This window comes from Equus caballus, chromosome 6, assembly GCF_041296265.1.
Source record: "Equus caballus isolate H_3958 breed thoroughbred chromosome 6, TB-T2T, whole genome shotgun sequence".
In the NCBI taxonomy this organism is placed as follows: Eukaryota; Metazoa; Chordata; class Mammalia; order Perissodactyla; family Equidae; genus Equus; species Equus caballus.
The window spans coordinates 83,402,894-83,427,216 of record NC_091689.1 but is presented as its reverse complement, the minus strand read 5'-3'; the positions used below and the strand labels follow the sequence as shown (position 1 = coordinate 83,427,216).

General features: G+C 48.7%; 1 protein-coding gene across 1 annotated transcript in view; it reads left to right on the top strand.

Annotated features, from left to right (window-relative positions):
- Positions 1–6,012: 6,012 nt before the first annotated feature.
- SP7 (Sp7 transcription factor) overlaps positions 6,013–24,323 on the top strand; it is a 28,469-nt gene continuing 10,158 nt past the window's right edge. The window contains exons 1-2 of the mRNA XM_023643653.2: positions 6,013–6,258; positions 18,127–18,185. The gene's annotated coding sequence lies outside the window, so the exon portion shown is untranslated. The remainder of the gene's footprint in view (positions 6,259–18,126; positions 18,186–24,323) is intronic.

Sequence of the window (24,323 nt, the reverse complement as noted above, 5' to 3'; positions counted from 1 at the left end):
CCTGATCGCGAGATAGAATTCCTGCTTTCTGCAGCTGCAAAGGTTGAAGGAGATTTTCCCCGAGGCACCTGAATTTCTGGCCTCCCATTCTGCCTCTCCTTTATGCTAGTTGTGGTGGAGGCAGCCTGGGCGGCTTGGCAATGACATAAGGAGGTCATTCTCTTTAGTACTCCTATCTTCTATGTTGTCACTTCTACCTACAATTTCAGCACTCTCCTGATAGGTTGTGATGTTTTAAGTCTGGATTCGCGTGAAACAGGCCTCTGCTGCTTTGGGCCGGGCCTGAAGAAGGTGAAGTGACTGTTGAATGCCTACTGTGTCGGGTGCCTAGGTCATTTAGGCGTTTTGCATTCCTTATGTCATCCTCACGAGGAAGACAGTAAATATGAGAGATATGTGTTTTATAAATGAAGAAATTTAGGCTGGGAAGTTACTTGCCCAAGGTCACAAAGCTAATGAGTTGCAGTGCCAGATTCCAACCCAGAACAGTCCTACAAAAAGTTCGCAGAAAGTCCCACAAAAAGCCTTCTATAAATTGTTAAGTAAATAAAGCAATGCCTTGTATAACCATTTATAAAAACGGACATAATTTAAAAATGTTTTTTATTGTTTATAAAGAATTCTTTTTATTGTCACCTTCTAGCTCCTGAAAAAAAAATCCTGCCCATACTTCCAGGACAGCTCAAATGGCATCATCCTCTTGTATACCTTTATTATAAAACATCACATTACATTATAATTAATAGCTCTCCCTAGATCAAAGTTCCTGAAAATATAATGTCAGACAGTTTCTATCAGAATCCTCTGGACTGCTTTTTTAAAAAGGTAGATGCCTAAACCCCATCTCAGACCTAATAAATCAGATTTTCTGGAGTGGGGTTTGAAAATATGCATTTTTTTAAGTAGCTCTTTCAAGTGATTGCCTAAACTGGAGTTTAAGAAACACTACGGGAAGAAACTTCCAGAAGGGAAGGAACTTCCTGGAGTGAAGAAACTGCATTACTCATCTTTGTAAACCAAGCTCTGGAGATTCTAACAGCTGGTTAGTGATTTCAGCAAAAGACCACACCTAAACTTGGGGTGGGTGGGGGGATGCATGAGACTCCATTGTGGAGCAGTCCTCTCAACGTTTCACATATGTTGTCTAACTTAATCCTTTCGACCAATTTCAGGAATTGTCATCCCCTTTTCCAGATGAGTAAACTGAGGCTCAGATCCTTCAGTTAAATTATGACTTCTGTTTAGTTCCAAAGTTTGTGTTTTTTCCGTGGCTCTAAACTAGTCTATGCCTGAAATGGGGACTAAGGTTTGATTTTATCCCAGATACTGAGAATGAGGCTTAGATTTAGACTCAGAAATTCAAGAGCCATCATCCTTTTCACAATACTCTCTCTTTGCGTCTCCAGGACAAGACAGAATTCAGAACCTGGCCAGTAAGGGATGTCCTCAACTTATGCTTGCTTATTGATAGTCCCTGAGAGCAAATGGACTTGATCCATCTTGTCCAAGTCATCTGTGAAAACCTGAACAAATTTGCTTTAGACTAAACACAAAAATCAAAAACGAAAATGAATAAACTTATTTCAAGGCTTCTCAAATCCTCACAGTGTCTGTCTACATTTGTGAAATCATTTAAATATCTTGTAATGACTGTTTAAAAAGCAATGTGGGGGCCGGCCTGGTGGCGAAGCGGTTAAGTTCGCATGTTCTGCTTCTCAGCGGCCCGGGGTTCGCCGGTTCAGATCCCGGGTGTGGACATGGCACCGCTCATCAAGCCATGCTGTGGTAGACGTCCCACATATAAAGTAGAGGAAGATGGGCACGGATGTTAGCTCAGGGCCAGTCTTCCTCAGCAAAAACAGGAGAATTGGCAGCAGTTAGCTCAGGGCTAATCTTCCTAAAAAAAAAAAAGCAATGTGGAGGGGCTGGCTCGGGGGCATTGTGGTTGAGTTCCATGCTTGGCTTCGGAGGCCCAGGGTTCGCAGGTTCAGATCCCGGGAGCTGTGTGGACCTACACAGTGCTCATCAAGGCGTGATGTGGCAGCAAACCACATACAAAAAACAGAGGAAGACTGGCACAGACAGTAGCTTGGGGTCAATGTTCTTCACTCTCCCGCCTCAAAAAAAAGCACTGTGGATCATTTGAGAGTTGTTCCACTTCAGAACTACTCATAAGAACACGAATTGTGCCTGGCTATAATACAGAAACCCTCACATGTACTAAGTGGTAACGTTCAGCATGGAAGTCAAGGCTCTTAGTGGTCGGGCCTGCACTTATTCAGGCTCATCTTCCATTCTGTCCACTGCGCTCTCTTACCCTTCACTTTGTTTTTGTTGATGTTTTCCCAAAAAGTATGCATTCCTGGGTCTCCAAAGTGCCACAGTTTACTCAGCTTGTCCTCCTTCAGGTCTACCAAACTCTTATCTTTGATAAGAACCACTTCTATGAAGTCTTTCCTCCCTCCCCCATGTATTGAATACGCTACCCACTATGCTCTTCTTACATACCTCCATTAGAGGTATCTAAAGATCCAATCTCCTCCAACTGACAAAGCAATCTGAGGGCCCCATGAGGCCTTTTCACATTGTATCCTCAGGGCCTGGCATATAGTTCACATTCAGTAAACACTCATTAAGTGGAAGGGAAGCCTAGTCCTGAACATCTCCTGATATTATAATGCTAAGGACTGAGTCTCAGCCTGCAGGTAGTTGCCTTGTACAAGTTAAAACATTCTTCCTCATTCTTTTTTTTTTGGGGGGAAGATTAGCCCTGAGCTAACATCTGCTGGCAATCCTCCTCTTTTTGCTGAGGAAGATTGGCCCTGAGCGAACATCCATGCCCGTCTTCCTCTGTTTATTAGGACACCTGCCACAGCATGGCTTGACAAGTCGTGCCATGTCCGCACCCAAGATCCAAACTGGCAAACCCCAGGCTGCTGAAGCAGAACATGTGAACTTAACCACTGCGCCACCAGGCCGGCCCCTTCCTGATTCTGAAGCCATTCTAGCTTTCATCAATTTCCCACTTAACAATCTGGTAACTGGGAACATTTTATAAATCAAAATAGACAGATGCTGCAAACCCTCCTTTTACACCATCATTGTAAGCTTCCCTCTCAGTAAGCTTTCAACTATAGCTGTTAGGTACAAAAAAGACTGACGAAAATTTCTTTTACCTATCCTGCCTACTCCAGGATAAAGGAGCTTCGAAAAGAAAGAGTCCCTGACAACATAGTCTCTATAGTCTTCTAAACCTTTACGTTCTAGCTCTCTGAACAAGAAAACTCGCCTAGGTTTTCACACCATGCGGTCTAAGGTCATGTGCAGTGCAGCGGTGATTGCAGAAGCTTAATGGGTCATCGCACACATCCCTCAGTCTTTTTAGGGCCCTAGAAAGGCAACAAACTAAGAAAAGAACTGTTTAACAAGTCAGGCTTCTTTCTGTTTGGGAACCCCAGAGCCTGTTGATGAGAAATCTAGGACTGGCTGCAGATATTCTTTATTATTATTATTATCATTATTTAAAATGACTCATTCTATACCTTTGCTGTGTCTTTGTTTCCTTATCTGAGAAGCGTCGTGGCTCACCCCTGCCTAAACTATATTTGTACTAGGAAGGCCTGCATTCAGTCCTGCAAGCAGGGGGTGGCTCTGGTGGTCTTGAAGGCCCTGGAGGAGGGAGAAAGGCTGGGGGGGAATGATGAGAGTTTTTGTCTGAGAGTCGGGAGGCATGGTCAAGAACACAATTTAGTTATTGTTAGAGCTGACCTCTGGCCCAACCTTCTCAAATATTCTCTTTTTTGAAGAGGGCTGCAAGAAGACAGCCCTGGCTGTAAACCCAGCTGAAGCCTGAAGACCGTTTGGCAAATAAAAGCGGAGGTGGTTTGAGACATGGTGGGGAAGAGGAAGAGAAATTGCCGACAAGTTCCACAATCCATCTGCATTCTTGAGAGCTAGAGGCAGGCTCCAGCACCCAGGAGGCTGGAAGAGGAACCCAGACCCAAAACTGAGCAAACAAGAGTTTTCCCGAACATTTAAATCTGACCCCTGGGGACTCCAGCTTGAAATAAACACATCATCAAAACATTTCCCTTCCCCGAAGTATCCAACCCCCTCAGACTCCTTGGCGATCCCAGGCTCACCAGACCTGGGAAGCCGGTGCTCAATGCCAATCTACCCTCACCAGTCACCCCACCTCCACCCAGACCTCTGCACCCCAAGGGTGACTGGGGTCCTGCCTGCCAGTTCAGCATTAAAAAAACAAAAGTTCCTCTTTTAACCAAAAAGGAAGCAGTTTCCCCTTCCTCTCCTGGAACGCGTAGCCCTGAATCCCCTCCAGAGTCCAGTGTGGAGGAGAGAGTTTCACCACCACCCAGCTTCCCATTCCCAGAAAGGAGAATGGCCCCGACAGGCTCAACAGGTTTGGGAAAACGACCTGCCCTCCTCGGGCATCCACAGCAGACACTGGAGGAAGGAAGGGCAGGGAAGGGAGAGAGACCGGCCAGGGGCTGGCCCGGGTTCCCCCTCCCACGGAACTGGGGGCGGGCGGAGGGCCGGGCTGGGGGAGGCGGGGGCTGAATTCATAAACAAACCCGCCTGGGCCACGAGGTGCCCAGAGGAATGGGGTGGGGTTCGCGGCCCTCTCCGGCCCAGCCTGAGCCGGCTTAGTGGTGTGGGCTGGGCCTGAACCTCTCCACCCCCAGTTTCCGGCTAGGGGTGGGCCATCTGGCTCTCCCCAACCGCAAACCCCTCCTTCCGGCTTTGCCCTCCCTCCCTGCAGCCGAGCGGCCAGCTGAGGTTAGTAGAAGCCTGACACCTGACTTCTCGTCTCTTCTTCCGGAAGTTTTCACTGTCTCCAGGGCGAGTGGGTGGTACATGTGGGGGAAAGGCCCTGGAACGGCAAGTTGATTCCTTCTCGGGGCGGCCAGGGAGATGTAGAAAGGGAAAGGTGGGAGAGGACTGGAGTGTCACAGACTTTTGCCTGTTTTCCCTGCTTCCCTGACGCTGGTGCCCAGCTGAGGGGTAGCCTTTACCACCGCTGCAGGCCCTCGGTGGTGCATGGACAAGGTCCCCGGGAGGCTTCAGGAAGAACTTTCCTTCAGTCACTCACAAGACTAGTAACTAACACCTATAGACGTTACAGTATCCCCTTCTTACTGATTTTGGGAAATAAATTCAGAATTTGAGAAGTGTGCCCAACTGAGGTCTCAAGGCAGAGTTGGGTCTCCCTGATGCCAATTCTGCTTCTCCAGCATTTCCCAAAGTGTCACCACTTACCACTGGTGAAATCTGAATATTTCTGTGTTTTTTTAATGAATTTTAGAAAGAAATCGAACCTATCATTTCACAGAGGTTATTGTTAAGATGAAGAAAAAATTAATGGTATACTATGGAACAGGGGAACCTGATAATGGCAAAAATTATGAAGGTAGAGTGTGAATGATTGAGGTCTGGGCAAATACATGTGCCATCCTGGCTTCACCATCTTACATGCAGCCATTTCTAAGGATGGATGAGGGAGAATGAGAATTCTTCAGTGAGGGGGCTAATCTAGATCATCTACAAGGTCCCTCCAGCACTGACATTCTAAAGTTTAAGAGCAATTAAAGAGTATTTTAAGGCAGAAACTGGAAGCCAGAGAGCAAGAAAAACTGAGCTAGTAGAGTCAGGAATTTTCTCTGAGCCATGTCACCAGCAGGCCCGCCACCAAAGGGCCCAGAGCTGAAGAGGAAGGCTCCCAGCTCTCCACGAGAGGAGCCTGCAGGACAGAGTGAACAGGCCTTGGAACGTTCCACCCCCACTCCTGAGGAATTCTGCCTTCTCATTCCTGCAAGGCACACACAGTAGGGTTGAAGGGAGGCATCGCTGCCTGTGTGGGATCTCTGTCCCAAGACCCTCTGCTCACTCCTGCCCAAGGGCTCAGCCAGTCCCAGCGTCCGACATAGGCAGGTGCTTCCGAGTGCCTCCTCCCTGACCTCAGCCCACTCTGTGCCGGTTCAGGTCCGCCCAGTCAGAGCTCAGCTTCCAGGTCCATAGGCGGTTGGCTGCTGAGATCCCCTCAGGCTTAGCCTCCTCCAGCAGCTTCAAAACCACTGAATCAGACCACCAGACATGTGCATGATGTGGCCCTGATGTAATGCAACATGAAGACCCTGCGTTACCTACCAAATACTCTTTCCACAAATAGTGAACCTGAATCTAAGGAAGTCTTTGGAGCTAATCCCAGTTTGTAGAAAATATGGGGGCTGGAGGAACAAGGTAAGTGAAAACAGAAAGAAACAAATCAGGAAAATCCAAAAGGTAGGACATTCTGTAGGGCAACTGACTCCGTTTCTTCAAGTCAGTGGCATGGAGTAGAGGAGGGAGGGCCGTTCTTGCTTTAAAAAGTCTTAAGAGGCAAAACAGTCACGTGCGACGTGATCCTATGTTGAACAAACCAACTGTAAAAAGACATTTTGGAGCAGCTGGGAAAATTTGAATATGGACTGGGAATTAGATGACATTAGTAACAATAGCATTGGGATTATATAAGAACATGTTTTTATAGCAATGCATATCAAAATATTTATGGGTTTAATGTCATAATGTCTGCAAGTTACCTTATAATACTTCAAAAAAAAGAATTACTGACCTAAATATGGTAAATAGTAATAATTGTTAAGTTCAGATTATAGTTATATCAGATTTGTTTTCTTCTCTATTTTGATTTAAATGATTTTTTAATAATATAAATGGTTACAAAATTTTCATTTAATCATAATTAAAATACCCACTGGCTCCTTTCTCCTTTCACATGCCCGGTCTCAGGTCCATGGCCTCCTTTCCTTTCTGCTGGAGTTCACCCCTTCTCAGCTGCTCTCTGCTCTTTTCTCCTTGCCACGTCAGCCTATTATGGCATAGTGCTAAAGCCGTGGCACCTCTTGCCATACATCTCAAGGTTTGGTGGTTTAGAGAAACAATGTCGAAGTCTGAGGCCTCCCCCACTGTGTCTTTTTAAAATTAGTTTCTGGGTGGTGGTACCAGAATTTGGGGGAGACACTGAAGCCACCCATGTCTCAGCCAGTTGGCATCTACCACACTGTGTGGCTAACCCAGAGAAGGAAAGGACTGAGGAGAATTGAGCAGTCTCCCCTGGGGCAGGCTTCTGACCAGAGCTAAGGAAGGAGGCAGTAGGCTGGAGAGCTTCCTGCCTCCCAACTGTGTGATTATTTATCCTCCACCATTCCCCGCTACCTCCCCACCCGCAACCAAAGCCAGTCTCTCTGCTGTGCTCTTTCATTCAGCGTTGAACATGCCCTGGGCAAGATAGGACACTAGACACTGGGGAAGGTGTAATGAACACATCATGGTCCTGCCTCAAGGAATTTGGCTTAGTAGAGGAGGCCGACTCATACACGGTGAATTATAATAGCCTGTCTTACATGCAGCAATGGAGATGCATACACAAGTGATCGCTTTTCAAGGGGCCTTGTGCCCAGTTTTCTCCCCAACAAACTTCTACTCTCTTCAGACTCCCACCATCCCCCCTCCCAGCAGTAATCAGTCATCAAGTCCCGTCAATCTTATTCCACAAATGTCTTGCGGATTCATCCCTCCTTTCTCTCCATATCCCTCCTCTCTGCCTTAGTTAAGCATCCCCATGTTGCTTACTTGGTGATGTTACCATAGAGAATGGATTCCTTGTCTCCAGGTTGATCTTCAGAATAGGCTCCACTGGCCCCAGGGAGTCTATCTTATTGAACACAGATCTCATTATCTGGTCCAAGTCAAATCAAATCTTTCCAGGCCCTACCTTTCACCTAGAGATGTACACAGAGCTCCAGCCACGTCCACTCAACTACTTATCATTCACAAAATAGGCCAAATGGTTTCCCTTGTGACGTCCCACTGATACACACACAGGTGTGCCCTTCCCCCACGGTATTTCAAAAACTCACCTTTCAAGTTTTAGATCAAGCTTCATCTCCAGAATCCTTTCCAGAAATATCCCTCCTCACTCTAGAATTGGCCACACTTCTCCACATGTCCCCATTGCAACCTCTGCTGCCTTCCACCTTGCAGCCGTTTTGTTGCATTTACTTGTCTGTACATTTCTAAACACAGTGGAGTGAGGTGGAGCCAAAGGTTAAAGTTCACGTCCAGGCTTACTAACTGCAGCTTGAGGCAGGTTGCTTAACCTCGGTGAGCCTTAGTTGCCTCACCTATAAAATGAGGATATCATTGCTCATCTGGAAGGGTTGCAGAGAAGTTAAATGAAAACGTGGGATTTTTTTTTTATTTGTTTCTTTTTTGTTTTTACTGCCCAAGTAACACTTGAACATCCTCTCTTTGTATAAGCTTGAACCTGAAGTGTGCTGAGATACGCACATCCCGCTTCACTGCACACGCCATTCTCTCTTCTCTGGAGTAGGGAGCCACCTTCGCCAGGGAAGAGCTGGCTTTGCAGCTTTTCAGTCCCCTTCCTATGCATTTATCCTACAGATATTTACTCAATGCCTCCTATGTGCCAGGCACTGTCTGCTGTGGCAATAAAGACACAACAGCGAACAAAACCTCTCTTCTTTTGAGCTCACTTCCTATGTTCACATATATCTCTTTGTTGTTGATATTTTTTATGTGAATGGGTATTTTAAGTATTATTCTATAGCTTGTTTTTTTTAAAACAACAGAATATGTTAAAGATCTTGTCATGTTAGTTTATTTCATTCTTTCTTAACATTTCAAATTCTTCTGCAGCAGACACCTTTGTACATAGATATTTGTGCCCATGTATGGCATTTAGGAGCGAGCGCAGAGCTATATAGCAGAGCAGTTAAGAGCACAGGTTCTGGAAACAGACCATGGGTGTGAATCCTGGCTCTGTCACTTACTCTGTATGACCTTAGGCAAGTCACTTAACCTCCGTGCCTCACTTACCTCATCTGTAAAATGAGGAAATAAGAGTATTTGCTCCATGGAATAGTTGTCTATGGTTAGAATCCTGGTGGCCAGCCCCATGGCCGAGTGGTTAAGTTCTCCTGCTCCGCTTCAGCAGCAGTGGTTAAGTTCGCACATTCCACTTCTCGGCGGCCCGGGGTTCGCTGCTTCAGATCCTGAGTGTGGACATGGCACCACTTGGCAAAAGCCATGCTGTGGTAAGCGTCCCACATATAAAGTAGAGGAAGATGGGCACTGATGTTAGCTCAGTGCCCGTCTTCCTCAGCAAAAACAGGAGGATTGGCAGTGTTTAGCTCAGGGCTGATGTTCCTCAAAAAGAAAAAAAGAATCCTGGCACACACTCAGCATTCGGCACATATTAGTATTATCAGTATACATTACTAGAAGTAGAATTGCCTTGTCAAGATTACACAGATTTAAAATTTTGATACACTGACAAACTCTCTTCCAAAGACATTTCCAGTTACACTCATGCCAACTCTGTGAAAGTGATAGTTTCCCTGCATTCTCACCAATTTTTAAAATAATTGTCAATCTGACAATTCCGTGATTGAAATTTTTTCCCCTGACTTATTGAGATTTACAAGGACAAGTGTCTTTTCTATGTTATTGTCCATTCGTATTTTGTCCTCTGTGAATTGTCCTTTCGTGTCCTTTGTCCATTTTTCTATTGAATCATTTGACTTAAAGAAGCTCTTTATGTGTATTAGATATTAATTCTTTGTTAGAATAAAATGTATCAAATATTTTCTCCCTGTCGATTGTTTTTTTTGTTTGTTTTTTTGGGGTTTTTTTAAAAGATTTTATTTTTCCTTTTTCTCCCCAAAGCTCCCTTGTACATAGTTGTGTATTCCAGCCGTGAGTCCTTTTACTTGTGGTGTGTGGGACGCCACCTCAGCATGGCCTGATGAGCGATGCCATGTTGGCGCCCAGGATCTGAATTGGCAAAACCCTGGGCCACTGAAGCAGAGCGCATGAACTTAACCACTCGGCCATGGGGCTGGCACCTGTTTTGTTTTTTGAGATTTAAAAAAATTCAAGTGGCCAGCCTGGTGGTGCAGTGGTTAAGTGTGCACCTTCCGCTTTGGCTGCCCAGGGTTCACCCGTTCGGACCCCGGATGCAGACATGGCACCACTTGTCAAGCCATGCTGTGGTAGCGTCCCACATATAAAGTAGAGGAAGATGAGTATGGATGTTAGCTCAGGGCCAGTCTTCCTCAGCAAAAAGAGGAGGATTGTCGGCAGATGTTAACTCAGAGCTGGTCTTCCTCAAAAAAAAAAAAAATCAACTTTAGTGAGGTATAATTTTTACATAATAAAAGGCACCCATTTTAAAGATTTTATTTTTCCTTTTTCTCCCAAAGGCCCCCCGGGTACATAGTTGTATATTTTTAGTTGTGGGTCCTTCTAGTTGTGGCATGTTGGATGCCGCCTCAGCGTGACTTGATGAATGGTGCCATGTCCTGCCCAGGATCCGAACCTGTGAAACCCTGGGCCGCTGAAGAGAGCATGCGAACTTAACTACTCGGCCACGGGCCGGCCCCAAAATGCACCCATTTTATTTTCTTTTATTTTATTGAGGAAGATTAGCCCTGAGCTAACATCCGCTGCCAATCTTCCTCTCTTTTTGCTGAGGAAGCCTGGCCCTGAGCTAACATCTGTGCCCATCTTCCTCTACTTTATACGTGGAATGCCTACCACAGCATGGCTTGCCAAGCAGTGCCACGTCTGCACCTGGGATCCAAACCGGCGAACCCTGGGCCTCCGAAGGGGAATGTGTGCAGTTAATCACTGAGTCGCTGGGCCGGCCCCTATTTTAAATTTTTAGATATACATAAATACTAGATGCTAATCCTTTTAAAAAATATTGGAAATATTTTCTTCCTGTTAGTTGCCCTTTAACTTTGTTATTGTTATCTATGCAATAGAACTTTTTTTTTTAAATAAGGAAGATTGACCCTGAGCTGACATCTGTGCTGACCTTCCTCTATTTTGTATGGAGGATGCAGCCACAGCATGGCTTGATGAGCCTGATGAGCTCTGTGTAGGTCCGAACCTGGCATCCAAACCTGAGAACCCCAGGCCACCGAAGTGGAGTGTGTGAACTTAAACACTCTGCCACCTGGTTGGCCCCTAGAACTTATTTTTTATGGATCAAATCTGTTTTTCTTTTTTTACCTTGAGTTGGGTCTTATTTATCTTCATATCCTCAACACCTGGACCTGTGCCAGGCACAAAATAACCCCCTAGTGAGTGTTTACTGAATGACCCAACACAGTGAGGAATTCCATTGCTGTTTCCAGGAGTTTGTAAACAGGGTCACATTCCGATCATTTAGCTAACACAACCAAGTCACAGGAGATGAATTTAACCATCAGTAAAAGACCCCAAAATATTGCCTGCAAAGGAGAGGCTGATGAGATTTGGGGACACCCAAATCCAATCTATGCTCCACTGTCTACCCACTAGATCCTTCTTTAGAAGCTCATCTGATTGTATTACACTCCCCTGCTTAAACCTTTTCAAGGCTTTCCAGCTCCCTTGGGATAAAGTGTCCCAACCTGAACTTGGCCATAAGGCTCTGAGTCATCTGGTCTTCAAGTCTGGCCATCGTCTCCTCCCCTTTGTCCACGCTCGTTTTCAGTTCTCCCAGTGTACATGATCGTCCCCAGGCCAGGGGCCCAGCACATGCTGCTCCTTCTGCCAGGAACACTTCTCTCTCCCTCTACCCCAACCTAACTTCCAGACCTTTCTGGACTCAGTTTAACTCTCCTCTCCTCAGGGAAGCCTTCCTTCCCCAACTCCTGACACAGCCGTAGGTCCCACATGACCCTGTCATTACTCCTTCAGCTTTTGTCTTCCCCCAAAGACTGTAACCTCCGTGAGAGAGAAGACTGTGCCGCTCCTGTTTGCCTCTTTGTCCCCACTCTCTGTACCAGAGTGCTCGGCTCACAATAGACACTTGACACAGGTTGCTAGATGAATGAATTAAAGGTAAGCCACAACCAGGAGGAATTGTAGGATTCATCAAGAAGTCTGGGCTTCATCTTGGGGGTAAGGGAAGCCACTCAAAGATTTGAAGCAGAAGAGTGAGATACAAAAGGCTTGATCAATCCCACTAGGCTGAGATGAATGGTTTCGATGACTGGACAATAGGAATTGCACTGACAGAGTGAACATGTAAGGAAACCCTGATCCAGCCTGGGAACACCTGAACTGAGGAGGAGATCATGATTCTTAACCTACCTAAGGCTCTTTTAAAAAACACCCATCCAGGGGCTGGCCCCGTGGCTGAGTGGTTAAGTTCGCGAGCTCTGCTGCAGGTGGCCCAGTGTTTCGTTGGTTCGAATCCTGGGCGCAGACATGGCACTGCTCATCAAACCACGCTGAGGCAGCGTCCCACATGCCACAACTAGAAGGAAAAAATAAAATCTTTAAAAAGGAAAAAAAAAAAAAGAAAAGCACTACATTTAAAAAAAACAAAAACCACCCATCCAGGGGCCTGCCCGGTGGTGCAGCGCTTCAGTGCGCACGTTCCGCTTTGGTGGCCTGGGGTTCACCGGTTCGGATCCTGGGTGTGGACATAGCACCGTTCATCAAGCCATGCTGTGGTAGGCGTCCCACATATAAAGTAGAGGAAGATGGGCATGGATGTTAGCTCAGGGCTAGTCTTCCTCAGCAAAAAGAGGAGGATTGGCAATGTTAACTCAGGGCTGATCTTCCTCAAAAATACAAAACACCCATCCATGGCCTCATTCTAGTCCAACTAAATCAGTATCTCTGGGGTTGATCGAGGCTCAGACATCTATACACTTTTGAAGCTTGTAAACTCATTCCAATATGCAGCCAGAATTGAAACACAGTTATAAGGACATTCTGGACAGAGGGCAAAGGAAAGCAGCTAAGTATGCTAGACATAGAGCTCTAGACACAGACAGCCTTGGACTTTATCTTCTAGATTATGGAGAACTTTCGAAGGATTTTAAATGGGGAAATGGGAGTCTGGAAAACAGGATCTTTTTTTTTTTTCCCCCAATCTGGGTGCAGAGAGTCAATAAGTTAATCATATGCTTCAGTTCATACTGCACTATCATACTTGAGTTCATACAAGGCCCCTCCTGGTTTATTTTTCCCCCCTCTTCATTCCTAAGCCCTTCCCCACCTCCCTATAACCACGACTCTAATGTGTTTATTTGTCCCTGAATATATATGTATCCTCATTTTGTGGGTGCGTTTAATTTGCATGTAGAATTCAATTGTGCTATAAATCTAATTGTTTTACTTTTTTTACACAATACTCTTTTTTAAGATTTATCCATGTTGCTATAGATATATCTGGTTCATCACTTCTGTTGCATCGTTTCCCCTCAGAGATAGAGAACTAGCTTCCTGATGCTGCAAAGCTGTCATGAATGTTCTCTTAAGGTTCTGTGAAATATTTCCTCATGGGGATAATTCTAAAATAAAAATCTGACCATTTCACCTTCCTGCTCCACTTCCTTCGATGACTCCCCATTTCCTTAGGATAAAGCACAAACTCCTCAGGATGACAAAGGCAGCCCTCAGGATCTAGCCCCCATCCATCTCTCAGTCATCTCCTGCTCCTTCCCCCCACCCTTAGCTAATTGCAGTTTTCCAAATGTGTCATGCTCATTTATACCGCCCTGACTCATTCGTGCTGTTCCCTCTGCCTGGGACCCCCTTGCTTTCCTTGTTGGTTTTTCTATTACCCTCACATCTTTCAGGACTCGGCATAGCATCCTCTTCCTCTGAGATGTCTGTCCCATACTCCATTCCCAACATCCCCATGGAGAGCATCCTCATAATGTTAAGTCCTTTCCCAGTGTGAAAAAGAGAGACTGCTTTCTGCTCTCTTACATTTCCCTGAGAGACCCGAGTTTAGCATCTATTAGATGAATAACCTTGGACAAGTCTTTTTACATCATTAAACTTCTCTTTCCTCCATCAGAAGACCTAAAAATACTCGCCTCGTTGATAAGGCTCTTGTACAGATCAAATGAGTTGCTGCAGGGGAAGTGCCACTGTAGCCTGTAAAGAACTTAACAACGATTTTATTAAAAGATTGTCTTTTAATATGTTTTACCCCCTCAGGTAGGCTTCATGTTCATCTTAGCCAGGCTTGAGTGGTGTAAAAATGTGGGTGGTAGGGAGTGGGCAGCCCCCTCACTGGACTTTCCCGGCAGCCTCCGGCCTCAGCGCTAACAAGTCTTGTGAGGGAAGAGTGAGCGTGAGGAGGAGGCTGGAGGTGAGGAGGAGCAGGCCGGCCGAGCTTGGAGCAGGAGGTTTGGGCCCCTGCCCTTTCTTATTCCCAATTTCTGTAGGCTTCCTACAGAAACAAAGATCAGGCCTTTATTTTTTTCATTTATCTTCATTATCTCTCTTTTTTTTTTTTGTGGAAGATTAGCCCTGAGCTAACTGCTGCCAATCCTCCTCTTTTTGCTGAGGAAGACTGGCCCTGAGCTAACAGCCGTGCCCATCTTCCTCTGTTTTATATGTGGGATGCCTACCACAGCATGGCTTTTGCCAAGCGGTACCACGTCCGCACCCAGGATCCGAACCAGTGAACCCCAGGCCACGGAGAAGTGGAATGTGCTAACTTAACCACTGCACCACCAGGTCGGCCCCTTCATTATCTCTTACACCCTTTCATAATAGGTACTCACTAAATGCATGTTGATTCATGAAGAGAATCCAGACTATGCCAGCCTCAAATCTGGGAAGCTAGCCTTGTCCTTGTCCTTGTCCTTGCAGCCAGTGAACCAGGGGCTCTGTATCCATGCTTCCCAGAGTCTGTCTGTCGACTCCCTCTCTGCCCACCTCCCTCCACCCTGACCCACTGCCACCACTTCTCCCTGCTTCCCCTATAAATCTGCCGCTCATCCTTCAAGTGTCTACACGCTGGTCACCTTCTCCAGGAAGTCTCCTCAAGACTGAACGGGGTGCTGCTCCCCTAGCATTCAGCATTTGTAATATAATAACAGCTATATGGCAGGCAGTGGATTCTATTGAAAAAAATCTTAGGGGCCGGCGGGTGGCATAGTGGTTAAGTTCACTGTGCTCTGCTTGGGCGGCCTGGGGTTTGCCGGTTTGGATCCCAGGCGTGGAACTATACACCACTCATCAAGCCATACTGTGGCAGTATCCCACGTAGAAGAAATAGAAGAATCAACAACTATGATACACAACTACTTACTGGGGCTTTGGGGAGGAAAAAAAAAAGAGGAAGATTGGCAATAGATGTTAGCTCAGAGCCAATCTTCCTCACCAAAAAGCAATTGAAAAAATTGTTTTAGGCAGTGAATTTTTGTACATCAACTTCTTGGTCTTCTATGAGGATCATTCACTCCAATTTTACAGACAAGGAGGCTGAGGCTCACAGAGTTTGCACAACTAGCCAGTGGTGGAGCTTGAATTCACATCCTAGTCTGTCTGACTTCCAACACAGCACTTAACCACTACTTCAGCCGCCTCCCAGCGTCACAGGAGCGTGGCTGTTCACCAGGCTCTCTTCCACTGATTGTGCACCTCTTGTGAAATGCTCTGTTGGACACTTCTAACACATACCTGGCACACAGTGATGCTCAGGACCTGTCTGTGAAAGGAAGGAAGCAGGTGGCGGGGCAGGAAATAGATCCTTGCTCACTGAATTCTGGCCTAGGAGTCAGGACACCTTTGGACCTTTGACAAGGGCCTTGCCCTCTCTGAGCCAAGACTGGGGGAAGGGGCAGAATCAGTACCATAACCCTCTGAGACTTCTTCCCACTCCAGCCCTTGCCTCAGCGCCGACAGCTCTGCCACTGCCCGCTGCAAAAAGGGGCCAACGCTCTGCCCCCGACACAAGCCCGGGAGTGGGTGGGCGTGATAGGCGGAGTCCTTGAGCAGCTCACTCCTGCCACCTGGTGGTCCTGAGCAGCCTTGCTCATTCTTCTTTTAGAGCCGCGGGTCTAGCGAAGGTCCTGTCTGAAAAAGTCTAGAAGCTGTTTGCACACAGCCTTCCCTCCGAGTTTTTCTTTCCCATTCCCATTCGCAGCACGCATCGACATTTCTGCTATTCCAGCACACTGAGCTGAGCTGGATGGAGTTAAGACCCTTAAAAATCTTAAGTTCTGAAAAGATTGGGGTGCACACCTCTAGCATAAAGGCTTCAAGAGACAAACAATACTAAAAGTAAAGTAAGTACAAATCAGGATGTGCCACAAAATTCTGATTTCTCTTATTATGACTACTTCAATGCTTTTATTTTTTAAAATATGAACTAGCGAATTATGTCAAAGTTTCCATTTGTTTTAGTGCCCCTGCTTTGCTGCCCTGCACCCTGAGGCTACGGGTCCTGTTGGCTACTCTGAGAAGCACACTGTGGACACCACTTTGGAAAAGAGAATGTTCTTAACTTAAGCCTATGGGCCACTCGAGGGCAAGGGTCGTTGTATTTTATATGTTTTTGTCTTTCCTGGGACCCCACCGTGCCTGGGAGATAATAGAAAATAACAATCAATGGTTGTTTTTTGGTCTTTACCTGAAATGAAGCCCTGGCTGGCAGGTGGTCAGGACCCCTGGGAGACCATCTCTGCTTTGTCACAGCCTTGCTGGGTGCCTGATGCCTGCCAGCCTATTTCTCTTTATCTTTAGTTTTTCTCTTTGTAAGTCAGAACCTCCCCCCGCCCGACAAGAAACCTGATTTCAGTTCCAAGAAAGGAAATCAAAACCCTAGAACTTTAGAGCTGGAAGGAACCAAAATACTAATAATCTCTACCATTGATTGAATCCTAGTTTTTTAAATGAGTTTTATTAAGAATAGCCAATTTTTAAAATCTTTCAAAAAAAAAAAAAGAACAGCCATTTTGAACTTTGTCCAATGTCTTCTTAGCATCTATTAAATTGATGGTGTGATTTTTCTTGTTTAACATATTAAGATGCTTTTTATTAATGAATTGCATCATTAAAGACTCATTCTAGCATTTCGCAAGTAAATCAGAAAAAAGCCCTCAAAGCTCATCGAAGTCAGTGGTTCTCAATTAGATATAGCCAAATTCATTTATTTTCAGATGAGGAAACCAAAGCACTAAGAGGTAAATGCTTTCAAATATGGTCCCTAGTTTTTTCATGTATCATTTCCCCCTAATCAGGCTGTTAAGATCCCAAAGAGCAAGCACAGAGGGTCCTATGTATCATTTTCTCTGTATTATTTCACCTAAGGGACCACTCAATAAATGCTATTGACTACTAAATTGATTCGCAGGCTTTTATACTGGAGCTAGAGCAAGAAATTGCAGGCTAACTAGGGAGATGGAAGATGATGGTTATACCAAACAAAGGACTTCTAGATAGTTAGACAGGTAAACCATTAAACGAGTAAAGATGGCTTGAGGCATTTCCTCCCCAGGTGAGCTTGAGAAGGAGGGGCAATGCCTTCTAACTAGGTCACACAACCCGGGCTGATTAGCTTTAGTTCTTTCCATGATTACCATATTCCCTCATCCCTCTGTGGTGACCCTATCTCCCAGATTTTCCAGAACTTTACAGTTTCAAATATTTCCCCTAAACCAGTGAGATATTCCAGAAAAGAGCAGAGTGTGTATCTCCATCCTCAGCTTTTCCAATGCTCTGTCTCATTTTGTATCCATGCCCAAATTTGTACCCTTCCCAGCAAAAGACAAACATGTGGGATGTAAGAATGAGGTGCGGGTACTGGAAAGCCAGTCGGCAGAAGAGGAGAAGGCTAAAGAATGGGCTGCACTGGGGGCATAGTCCTCACATTCGCTCTTCTTCTCAACCTCCCTGGCTGAGGTGGAAGGGACCATGAGATGGAAGCTGTCACCAATGAGGCCATAGGTCCCCAGGTCCCCAAAGCCCACTGGAGCTTCATATTCTCACCCTCTTTTTTGTCCCTTGGCTGCCATGAGTCAGCCCACTGGACACCATATGCTTCTCCAGGAATTTGGAAGCAACCAGAAAGTGCTCTGAGGGTAGCACCCAGGAGGAGCATCCTGGACTTCTTCTACCTGGGTTTCCAGGATCCTGGAAAGAGGAGTCAGGCCTGAGAGCCATTCAGAAGTGGAATGGGATGGTGGGTGTTGTCTGGCAGGACACAGGCTGCCTTAGATGTCTCCATCTGTCCCCTCACCGTCTGTTAACTGAGGCCTCCCTGCTGTCCTGTTTTGTTCTTAGATTCCTAAGGTCTCCTTAGCTGGCAAGGAAGGCCCAGGGTCCAAGGAGACTTGAGAAGGGTAAGGGACTGGGGAGAGAGAGGATGATCATCCATGTGCATGTTGAATGTATTTATGTGACTTTGTGTGTCTCCTTCTAAGACCTGCCCCTGTGGTTCACGAGTGTCGCCATGAATGCCCATGGGTGTGTGACTGTGGCATGTGGTGTGTGCCTTTGTGTGTCAGGGCAGGGGCTCCCTGTGGTGTGCATGTGTTGGGAGGGGGTGATGGTGAGAGCCTAGCTCCCTCTCCTCCCCCATCCCTGCTCCCATCTGGCCTTGATCAGCCAGTCCCTGGGGAGGGAGCCGCGGTTTCGGATACAGGAAAATGTTCCAGGAAGCGGCCACTGTGCTGGGCCCTGCTCCGGCTCCCCCAGCGGAAATTGTTCCAGAAGGGAGGGGGGAAGGGAGTGTTGAGATGGGATTAAGGGAGGAGGGGTGGCTCTTGGCTCCCCTCTCCATGGGATAAGGCAGGATAAGCTGATGGGAAGTTCAGGTCAGCCAGGAACCTGGATGCTGCTACCTACATCATTTAATGCAAGAAAAGCAAGAGCCAGCAAAAGAGGGCTCCTTTTCTTATCGGGTTCTCTTTCTAGTGAGGTGTAAGGATTGGGATCTGGGTGGCCCCTGGGGGTCCCTTTTATGTACCCAAGCTGGGGACCAGGACACCTGGGTCTTGTCTGAAAGTGATGTGGCTTCGGGTGGGGGGCATAGGATACAGCCCCCTCTTCTCCCCACTGAGGGGGCTTTGAAGCTTGGATCCAAGACTGGGAGGGCTGCCTAATTGGGATAATGGAGGTTAATGGGGCGCCTGGAGGGGGTGGCCACGCTCCTAGATCAAAGAGGCCAGCTCTTCCCAACCACCACAGCTGGAGGTCACAGCTGGAGGGGGAGGGGCAGGGGCTTCGGGCCAGCCAGCAGGGGGTGCTCTGGCCTCTGAATGCCTGTCCTCTCCAGTCTGACCTCTTCTTCGCCTGGAATTACTACTGCCTGGAGAATGCTTGCGAGGAGCAGGGGATGAGGCAATGGGGGAGCCCTGAGATTCAGACTCCTCTCTGTGTCAGGGGATGAGGAAGAGAAAGGGCACGAGAGGCTGGCAGTCTTGGGTCCACCGGATGTTGGCGCCGTCGGGACCTCGGGCGCTGCAGGATCCAGAGGAGGACGTCTGGGAGCCAGGCCTCGAAAAAGCCAGGGCTGTGGAGGCCGAACTCCCATCCCGGTCGGGCAGTGGAGAGAGGACTGGGCAGGGCAGCCGGGGGCGCTGGCGGGGCGGAGGGGAAAGGGGCGCCCGGAGCTCCGCGCCGCCGCCCTCCCCTCCTCCCCCGGTTGGCGCTCCCTCTCGGGCTCTAATCGGCGCGGCGGCCGCAGCGGGCAGAGTCAGCGCCGCCAGTCTCCGGGACGCGACTCCCAGCAATTGTGGTCGGGACCGCAGATATGCAGCTGCCTCCTGCCCGGGCGCCCGGCCCGGCCCAGCCCGCCCCGCCCGCGCCCCGCCCCCCGGCCGGCCCGCCCCTCTGCCGCCAGCCGCGCGGGGACACTGAGGCACGGCGGGGAGGTGACGTCCCCGGCGGCCTGAGCCCAGCCTAGCCTGCGAGAGACGGCTCTGGAGGCCCTCGGCCTCTCCCCGCTGCCCCAGACGTCACGATCTGTCTGCAATAGCTGGAGCTGGGGCTGAGAACCCCCAGTCCTGCCGGAGCTTAACCGCTCGCCTTGCCTTAAACGCCGAAAAAGTCAAGCAGTGCTTTGAGATCCAGAGGGGGCGTCTGATTGAGGGTGTGTGGGGAAGAGGTGATGGTGGTGGTGGCTGAGTCCCAAGGACTCTCATTAGCCCTGGGAGGGGGAAAAAGGAAAGATGGCAAGGGTGGCCTAGGCCGACTCTGGACTTTCTTCGTAGAAGAAGAGAGGAGGAGGATGGGGTGGGGAGAGGCGGGAATAGGTAAAAAAGGGGAAAGGAAGTAGTTAAGGAGGGATTAGGGCAGAGTGTGTGTGTGGGTCCTCCTGGGAGGCTGGAGGCCAAGTCCTCAGACACAGCATGGCACCTTCATCTGTTGACCGGATGCAGCGTCTGTCCAGGGCGTTTTCAGAATTGAACAGGTCGCTCTAAGAGACCTGCATGTCCCAGGTGCCCAGGCACACACAAACCCATAGATGAAAGGGAGTCCTTCCAACTGTTCCTTCTCCCTAACTGCTCACCTCTAGCCAGCACCAAGTCCTTGCTGGACCCCTCCTAAATCTCACCTTGCCTTTACCCCTCCTCAGCCCCCTACAGATGTGGCTACAGGCCGCATCTTCCCACCTCTTGCCTGGACTGCAGCAGCTCTAATTCTGCCCTCCAAACTCCGACAATACTAATAGGCACCATTTACGGAATAGCTACTAAGTGCCAGACACTGTGGTAAGAGTTCCACATGTATTATTCCTAATCCTTATAACAACCCTGGAGGTTGCTGTCTTATGTTTCCCTCTACTAAAGGAGAATCTAAGGCATCAAAGGTTGAACGGCCTGCCCAAGCTGACACCGTAGCCAACGGCTGATCTACCCAGCACGCCCAGCACTAAGCCCCTATTCCGTTCTCCTCTCTGCAGCCAGGGTCAGCTTTCTAATAGACAAATATTCCCATATGTTGCCCTTAGGATCAAGTTCAGATCCCTTGCCCAGGTGAGTAGACTCTCCATCAGCCTCCACTGTCTGTGCTCCAGTCACAACCTTCAGCACCTCGAAAGTGTTATGAATCCCTCATACCTCTGGGCCTTTGCATATATTCTTCCCCCACCCCACCCCCGCCCCCCGCCTATAAACACTCTTCCTCACTTCACCTGGCTAACTCCTAGTCATCCTTCAGTTTCTTTCCCTAGTCATCCCTTCTCCCAGGAGGTCTTCCTTGTTCCCCAACACTGGTTTAAATTCACTCTTTTGTCTCCAAACCAGTACTTACTGTCTCAAGATACTTCCCACTCTTTAGATAGCTCCTGATATGTGAGGCGTAGGGCAGGGTCTGTCTTGTTCACTGGGGCAGGCCTGAGCCTAGCCCCGTGGGCATGGCACAAAGTAGGTGCTCGCTGAGCATTTGTTGAATGAAAGAATGCTCCTCAGGTCCTCTCTACATCTCAAGACATCTTGCTACCAAGGAGAATCATAGAAGGTCGGAGACAGCGGGAAATGTGGCCTAGGATTTTGAAGGACCATTTCTTTGGGTTGTTCATTCCTAAGGCTGGGAGATGTGATCAGGACCCCACCACCCCAAGTCCTGTTTGTTTGAAGACACTAATTAGTTCATGTTTCAGATTTCAGGGCACTTTTTTCTACAAAGAGGCCCTTCCTGGAGAGGACCAGAGTCTTAATCTGATCCCTTATGAGACGCCACCCAGGCCGGGCTCCCTCGCCCCGAATCAGGCCTCCGTCTTCCCCGTCCCTCCCTTTCTTCTTTGTCCCCTGCCATCCTTCCTCCTTCTCCCCACTCCCATAGCACTTCTCTTTCTGATTCTGATCTGCCTCCCCTGGAACTGCTATATTATCTCAGAGCTCAAATGTCAACTAAAGCAACTGGGCTCAGAGCAGAGGGGAGCCAGGGCTAGCACCAGGGGTCCTGCCTTGTAGCCCTGGTGCTGGAACAGGGGATGGGGGGACCTAGCGGAGAGGGTGGGAGTTGAGGTACGCATGTGCGTGTAAACGTGTGTACATTTGTGTTGGAGTGGGGAGCCCCTTTTCCAAGCTGCCCTAAACAGACATTGCTGGCCTCGTAAAAGCTTCCTTTTTGCCCTGTGTCCTCAGCCTTGCCTCCCAGAATTGGCTCCTCTTCCCCAAGCTCCTGGAGCCTAGGCTCAGAATGCTAGGTCGAGGCACTGGGCAGTGTTCACATCCCGAGGCCATGAGTGGGTCTTCCTCCCACCCAAAGAACGAGTTTCCCTGGCCAGCAGCTCTGCTGCTTTTGGAGGACCCTACAGATCAGCAGCTGTCCCTCAGGGTCTCATCTCTTTCCCCACCGTCTCTGTTTTCATTACGTCTCTCCCTTTGTTTCCCTGCCTCTGGGTGCCTTCTTCTTTCCTGTTACCTCTGTGTTCTCTGTCACTGGTGTCTCCACTGGAGACAAGGGCTAGGCCTGGGTGCATGGGGGGGGTAGTGGCCAGACCAGGGGCCCGGGACATGAGCGCAACTTTCCAGGCTTCTCTTCCAGGCCCCTGTGGTTGGGGAGCTCCACAGAGGGAGAGATGAGTCAGCGGGGCCGCAGAGCAGGGGGGGTCTGGGTGGGGGTGGGGATGCCGGGGTTCCCCAGGGCCAGGGAGTTCGCCAGGGCATCTGGGTCTCTGAACTCTAGTGGATATGGGGAGTAAAGAATCAGTGAGTCCCCCAAAGGTGCCCTGGAGGTTCCTACACTAGTAGGAGTTACAGGCAGCAATGTGTAAGACTGGCAGTGCCCTCCACATCACCCTTATCCCCAGATTCTGGTAGGAAGAGGGGTTCCTAAATCCCCTCTAGGGAACATCAGGGACCTCTAGAGCTGTAAAATTGTGATGATAGGCTTGGGTGTATGTATGTGACATTTGCTACATATATAAGTGTGTGTATTGATGTGAGTCTGTGTGAGTCCCTGTGGGGGGTATTCTAGGTGACTGAGTCTGTCTGCAGGTATGTATACTGGTGTGTACATTTTTGTAATTGGGGTTAGGGTAAGTGTCTTGGTGTGAGTATTGTCTATATAGTGTATGTATACATATCAGCGTGTGTCCTTGTGGGTGCCTACAGAGCATATGAATGTTCATAATTCAGGGTGTGTGCAAGTGTATATCCGAGAGTGTGTCCCTCATTAGGTATTAGAGTGTGTCAATCTCTGTATTTCGGGGGCTGTGTTCGCTGTTTACTTGTGATTCTAAGGTAGCCGAACCTTCTATAACAACAAGGAAGGAAGGGTTAGGAGTCCCTTTGGCTCAGGCTGCCAGAAGAAGCCCAGACTAGGAGAGTGGGCAGAATGCAGCTTCCCTGAGGAGCAGGGGGATAGAAGTGCTCCGCTCTCCCCAGTTTTCACTCTCTCCACCCCCACTGATGTTTCCAAAAAAGATCCAAAACCGTTAGAGAGAACTAAGGCAGGTTCCAGATCCAACCTCCTCTAACCTAGAAACTCCCACCCTGATTCTTCTAGGGGAGGGAGGGCAGGGAGTGGTCCCTGTGGTTCAGCCCAGTCCTGGGGTTGAGAGATCAGAAAGGCACCCTCCCACCCCTTCCTTCAGGGGCATCCATCTCTCCGAGTTCAGCGTCTGGGTGGCCATGGGCGGAGGCTGAGGGGCCCCCAGGGTGGTGGGGGGTGGTGGATAGAAACCAGATGCCTAGGGGGTTTGTACTGGAAGGACCAGAGCCGCAGCCTCTACCCGCCCCTGCCACATGGCGCCTCTGCTCGGGCTGCCCCACCCCCTGGGAGGCTGGGCTGAGGGAGGGCTGCGAGGGTGGAGGCAGGTCCTTGGTCAGGGCGCCCAGTTGCTGCCCTCAGCCCCTGGGGGCGCTGGGGGTAGGTTTGGGGGTCAGGACCCAGGAAAACCAGGGCCTCGGCTGGGCTGTATGATTATCTTTAAAAAGGGTGTGGATAAGTCAGAACCCAGGGTCCTGAGGGGGTAGCGAGCGGGGGCTCAGGCAGCCCCTCTGCCTAGCTTTGGCACAGACCTTTGGGAGGGGGCTCCGTGTCCAGGGGCTATCCTACTAGGGGTGACATATCAGGGGCCCTGGCTCACATCTTCCTGGGGACCCTGCTCCTCCCTTTTCCTTTCTTCGCACTCCTGCCCTTCCCAGGTAGGATTGGGGGTTAAGGCCCCCAGGGAAATGGAGAAGGTTGACCCTCCCCGCCCCCCATCTCCTCGCCCCTGTCTTGAACCTCCTTTCATCCTTCCTCTTTTTCCCTTTCAGTCTCTTCCTTTCTTCCCCAATCTAGTTTGAGACCCAACCGCTTCTCTCAGCTGCCATCTCTTCTCTAGTCTGGAGTCTAGACGTTTCTCCTGTGCCTCAGTTGCCTGCCTAACCTAACTGGTCTCAGGCTTTTCTGCTAGTGGTGCAGTAATTTCTCCAAAGCTTCCCCTTCTTCCCAACTTCTGAGTGGGGCGCCCCCAGAAATCCATCTGGCACCTCAGGCTCAGATGCCCCCCCCCAACGGTGGGGAGACCAGGAGGTCACGGG